Here is a 6,135-nt window from a genome sequence, read left to right as displayed (position 1 = left end):
AGGAGCAAAGTTAATAATAGGTCAGCACACTACAAAAAAACGCTAAATTTACGGAAGTTTTATTGTGGCGGTTATTATAGCCTCCACAATCTATATCAAATTGTGGGAATTTATTTATCCCGCAAATATATTATATTTACGGCAGTCGGAAACCTCTGCAGCCCTTAAGAAAAATAGCGCCCACTAACCTCGTTTTTTAATCCTTTCCCTCTCTTTTTTTCCCAAACCCCTTTCTCATTTTCAGCTACCCTTCTCTCTCCCCTCGCTTCATTTTCAGAAACCCTCGCCCACTCTAACCAAATCCTTAACAGACCTACCAGACAAGGGATGAAAATGAGCAGCCCACTCTAACACAAAATCTTTAATTGGATGTAAGTTTATTTGATTTCGCTCTTTCATACAAATTCCTCTTCGATTTTGCTTTGATTTTGCTCTTTCATTCTTTGATTTTGCTTTTTTGTCTTTCTTTCTTCATGTATGTGGCTTTTAAGTTTTTTTTCTCTGTTAATTTATGTTTTTTCTTTACTGATTTTTTTCTCTTTCTTTCATCTTGATGTTTTTCGATTCTCAACAGAAAGTAGCAGAAATTTGGTAGAATCGGTGTATTTTGAAGAAGGATATAACATTCTTTGTTGAAATCGAGATGTAAGTCCTCTTTCTCCTTTTGCATTAGGTATTATATGTTCTAAAATTTAGTTTTTTGTGTATTTTATTGGTTAATTTCTGTGATTTGGGTCTTAATTGAAATATTTCCTTTTGCATGTGTATTTTAGAACTCCTGGGGACCTTCAAAGAAGACGCAATTGTCACTGGCTGCTTTTCCTCTTTCTGCTCTGAGTTGTGTTTGAATCAGTCTCAAAGTACATTTTTTGTTTTTCTGTTTAATAATATTGGAGTCACAAAAATATATCTTCTTTTGGATAAGAGTACAAAAACTATAGTACTACTTTCCAACCGGCAGAAAATGAACGTTACCTATTTGAAGTGCAGTAACTACTGCATTTGAGTCTGTGTTGATTTCAAGTAGTTGTAATTTCTTTTGAATTGCTATCTTAGTCGCATCTGTAGAGCTTTTTGTTCTGCAAATATGCTAATTTTGACAGGAAGTATCATCAGAGACGGATCCAGGATTTAAATTCTATGGGTTCAATTTTTAATATTTTTAACATTGAACCCATTATATATTTAAAGTTATGGGTTCAAATCTATTATTTTTGCAATTTTAATGAATTTTTACACATAAATTTTTACTCCGCGTCGAAAGTTATGGGTTCAATTGAACCAGTAACTCTCACACTAGATCCGCCTCTGAATATCATATAGTAGCCTAAACTCTAGTCACCTTAGTGAATTCTGGAGCACCTCCTATTCCTCCTATCTCAGGTTACTGACTACCCAATGGGGAGCCTTTTGTAATTAATTTGTTGTTTATCTTTGATAGTTTAGTTTGTATATTTCCTTCTTTTTTCTGTAAGCATTATGTATTTGGTAGTTGGTATTTGCAAGATCCTTTTATAATTGAAGTAATTTTTGATTTCGATTGATCTATTTGTGCCAAGAGTCAGAAAGGGAAATGTTCACTCCAGGGGAAATGCTGACTTTACTGGTTATAATTTGATGGAAGACGGAGGGTTATAATTTGATGTAATTTATCTGTCCAGCTCATAATTCTTCCCCTATTATGAAGCCACTTTCTTTAGCAAATCTCCATGCTATAGTGTTCTTGTAGAAGGGATTGATTCAGTACCTAATCACAAGAAATTCTTGACCCTCCCCCCTGTGAATTAGAGAATAAAATTATACTCCTTAAATTACAATTGATAGGTACTTTCTCTCAAATGAAAATTTTGAAAATATATTTCTGGATTGTAACTGATGTTAGTACTAGGAGTTGGCGTTTTGACATTTCAAATTAGATATAATGCAATCTCAAAGTACTATTTTAGGACTGCTCAAAGAGCACAACTAAAAAATAAACAGGTTTTTAGTTTTCTTCATAATAAAGAGGAAGATTGTGTATATATATAATAATCTGCCATTAATGAAAACACTCCACAATCTCTTTATCTCTATATTTAAAACCCTCCACAACTTTTTGCATGTCTTGTGCAATCACCTCGTGTACAAAAAGAAACTTCCCATGCATGTACATATCATATATGTGTAGTGTTGTTTCTTTTCTTTTTTATTTGCTCTGTTTCGCTAGCTTAGGCATATGTTTTTTGTTCAAAAAACTATTCCCTCAATCCTATTTAAACAGTAGTGTTATGAAGTTACTCTTTTGGGTTCCTTCCTAATTTCCAGTATTGCAAGCTATGCACGGTCTTAATACCCTTGAATTTACTGCATGCCTCAATCAAAGAATAGAGAATCACATTGATTTTTGTTTTTATCTTTTAAGATTCACAAGGAGCTAGCAAGATACTTAAAGTGAAGAAAAGGGACGTGTTAAATTTATCTAATGGAGAACGTATTGTGGTTGATTTTGACGACACGGATTCTCCCATTGGTGAAGGACAAGGCATTCTTGCAGGCTTTTGTCGAATTTTAGCAACTGACTGCTCCATTTTTTCAATTCACTTTGAGATAATGGATAGCGTTTCACTGGAAATTCCACCGGATCAATGAATTTCTTATGTTGATTAACGCTTTAAAGAAAAGACACAAGTATTTATTTCAATGCTTCAATTAGTTTGTGTAATTATATATTTGTTTGTATAAGAAGGTGAACCTTCGGAGGTTCCATAAGAGGTTGCTTCGTGCCTAAATAGTGACAATCTGCAGGAGCAAAGTTAATAATAGGTCAGTAACACCAAAGTACTTGCCATGATCAACTAAAGAAGCATTATGTGCAACTATAGATGATATCTTAGTACTTTAGATGGATTTGTAAGATGGTATGATCTCTAAATTATTTTATACGGGTCACCAATTGGAGATAATGCATTTGCAGGCTAATATAACAGCAGCATAACAATTCACCATTTGCCCAATAAAATTAATATTGGTGTAAACAGAAAATGTGAAAGTTGCATGCATATTATTTTGGTTTGTTTGGACTACATGATGCTTATAAGCTTTTCTGACAACAATAGAATGATATATATTTGTTTGGACTACATGACTATTAAGATTGATGTATCTCTTGTCTCTATCCATGCCAGTTAGTGGAAGAATCATGTTGATTGCGGAACATGACATAGCCACCTACTTCACGGACTTGTTGAGTTCGGAATTAAAATGTGGTATTTTATGACTCAAACGACCAAAATGCGTGGAAAAAAAATTTAGTGACCAAAATATATATAGCGCCCTTTAAAAGGGCGCTATATGTATAAAGTCTTTTATATACACGGCATAGGTAAAACAGATAAATAGAATTTAATGTATCAAAACAAGAGCAGATTGCTTAGTGGTTCAATGGTTAAAGGCTAAATAAAAAGTTGGTTTTGTCCTTGACATCCAAGGTTCGATTCCCTCTAGCAGCATTATTTTTTATCCTATTTTTTTTTTCATTTTTTACTTCTTTTCATTATTTGGTTTAAGTATTTAGATATAAATACTTTAATATTTATAATTACTTTTTAATGTAATTAAAATAATTTAATATTTATTAAAAAATTATAATTTTTGAATTCATTTAAAGTAAAAAAAAAAAGCCTTTTATTATTTCGTTAAAAAATCTACCGACATTTTTAATAGTTGTTATTTTGTATTATACGTAAAATAAAATTATTTTTTGTATTTTTTGATAAGAGAATAATAAATATAGTTTAATCTATTGCTTGAATTTTTTTATTTTTTGATATCTTTCTTTTTAAATTTAGTTATTAAAATTTTAGTTATATTTACACTATATGAATTTTATTAATCGAAATTCTAATTATAAATCTTATAATTTTCTTATTATTAAATATAAATTATTATAACTATTTAATCTTTAAAATTATAATCGAAGAATTATTATTATCTAAGTAATGGATTATGATTTTCATATTCTTATCAGGACATTTAATTAAATGATTGTTCATAAACTAAATAGTTATAATACAGTTTAGTTTATGAAAATTTAGTATAAAAAAATTAATTAAATGAGTTTTCATAAATTAAATGGTTATATTTAGTTTAGTTTAGGATAATTCTTATTAGAAAAAATTTAATCTACGAGCAACCATTTAAATAGTTTTCCTAATAAGAATATAAGAATTATATTCCATTACTTAGCTAATAATAATCCTAATGGATTATAAGAACAACCATATTCTTATTTAAAAATTTGAAATGGATAATACAATTACAATAGCCAATGAATAAAAGGAGAAATAAAAAATACATTTCAGGAAAAATATAAAATATATAATTAGAATTTTGATTAATAATAAAATTTTAATAACTAAATTTAAAAAGAAAGATATCAAAAAATAAAAAAATTCAAGCAATAGATTAAACTATATATATTATTTATAATACAAAATAACAACTATTAAAAATGTCGGTAGATTTTTTAACGAAATAATAAAAGTCTTCTCTTTTTTTTTACTTTAAATGAATTCAAAAATCATAATTTTTTAATAAATATTAAATTATTTTAATTACATTGAAAAGTAATTATAAATATTAAAGTATTTATATTATTTAAATACTTAAACCAAATAATGAAATGAAATAAAAAAAATGAGAAAGAAATAGGAAAACAAAATATTGTTAATAAAGGGAATCAAACCTTGGACCTCAAAGAAAAAACCAACTTATTACCTAGCCTTTAACTATTGCACCACCAAGCAATCAACTCTTCTTTTGGTACATTAAATTCTATGTATCTGCTTTTTCTGCGCCATGTGTATAAAAGGCTTTATATATATAGCGCCATTTTAAAGGGCGCTATACCTTAACGTTCAAACGTTCAAAACGGACGCGCATTTCGGTCGTTTGAGTAAAAAAAGATCACATTTTGGTTTCGGCTACTCCCTACTTCACACGTCTTCAAGAATCTCCTTTTCCGTAGGACATGTTTACTCTATAGGAAAAATCAATGTTCTCTGTCTGATTCCTTCCTCCAGCAACTTCCACTCAGCTCGATAGCCGACCATTTAACACTTCTTTGGAAGATCTGTGCTCCAGTTTTCTCGATTCTACATAGAGAGAGAAGCTCCTCTAGACATATTTTCTTCTCTTGATTAATAGAGATATAATCTGCACTATAAAATAAGAAGTGATTGTAATAAGTGTTATTGACTACACTTACATCTCTTTGGGAACATATGTTAAAAATAACAACAGTTATAATTTTTTATTAACCTATCTAATTGCATAATAGATAAACAATAACTGAGAAGATCAAAAGACCAAATAATTGTGAGAAAAGGCAAAAGCAGGAGGTTAAAGATAAATAGTTTTCCTGTCTAATACAAGTATCATAACATCTCTTCTTAGACCACACAGGAAGATATAAAATAAGCATAATTGGCAAGGCAGATGAGCATTTTAATTAATAAACTGGTTTGTCAGTATAATGTTTTGACAATTGTGTAGCTGTTAGGAGGATGCCAAAGTTATGGCTGAGACAGTGTACCTGAAAAATCAAAAAATACTGTAAAGCTCTCATCAGTTGTTCCAATTGTATACGGCCAGAACCGATCAGTCCGCCGTACGAACTAGTCGAGATGGTAATACTTTGATCGAAGAGCGTCTTCGTAATATCAGATTGAGGTCCGAAGTCGGGTCATCAAGCTTCGAGTTCTAGGACCGATCAATGTCAAGCTCGATATCATTATCGAGCTCGAATCCAAATCGAGCTACGAGGCGAAGCGAAATTATCGAGCTTTAGATTCATAGGCCGACCGACACCGACACCGAATCGATATCAGACTCAAAGTCGGAATCGAGCTCGAGTCAAGATCGAGAACTCGAGTCAAGATCGAGAGCTCGAGTCAAGATCGAGCTCACAGACAAGAGTCGTTGTAACCGCACTAGGGGAGAGAATCCTAGCAGGAATTAGGGAAAAACTAATTCATCATGGGTTCCCCACTATGTATTTTTTATTATATTTAAAGTAAGATCCCTCCACCATAAAAGGGATGATTGTTGTTTCTGTAAAGCAGCGAGACATTCACATTGTAACAAGAATCCTATTTT

The 6,135-nt window shown here is 30.8% G+C and overlaps 1 long non-coding RNA gene across 1 annotated transcript; it reads left to right on the top strand.

Moving 5' to 3' along the window:
* The first annotated feature begins 207 nt into the window (after positions 1–207).
* Positions 208–2,697, top strand: LOC107808336 (uncharacterized). The gene is made up of 3 exons (XR_012697537.1): positions 208–371; positions 575–860; positions 2,402–2,697. It is a non-coding gene; the product is annotated as an uncharacterized LOC107808336 (long non-coding RNA).
* The last annotated feature ends 3,438 nt before the right edge of the window (positions 2,698–6,135 follow it).

The sequence above is a fragment of the Nicotiana tabacum genome, chromosome 12 (assembly GCF_000715075.1).
Source record: "Nicotiana tabacum cultivar K326 chromosome 12, ASM71507v2, whole genome shotgun sequence".
Classification (NCBI taxonomy): domain Eukaryota; kingdom Viridiplantae; phylum Streptophyta; class Magnoliopsida; order Solanales; family Solanaceae; genus Nicotiana; species Nicotiana tabacum.
The sequence above is the reverse complement of the archived record's forward strand: the minus strand, read 5'-3'. Positions and strand labels throughout refer to the sequence as shown.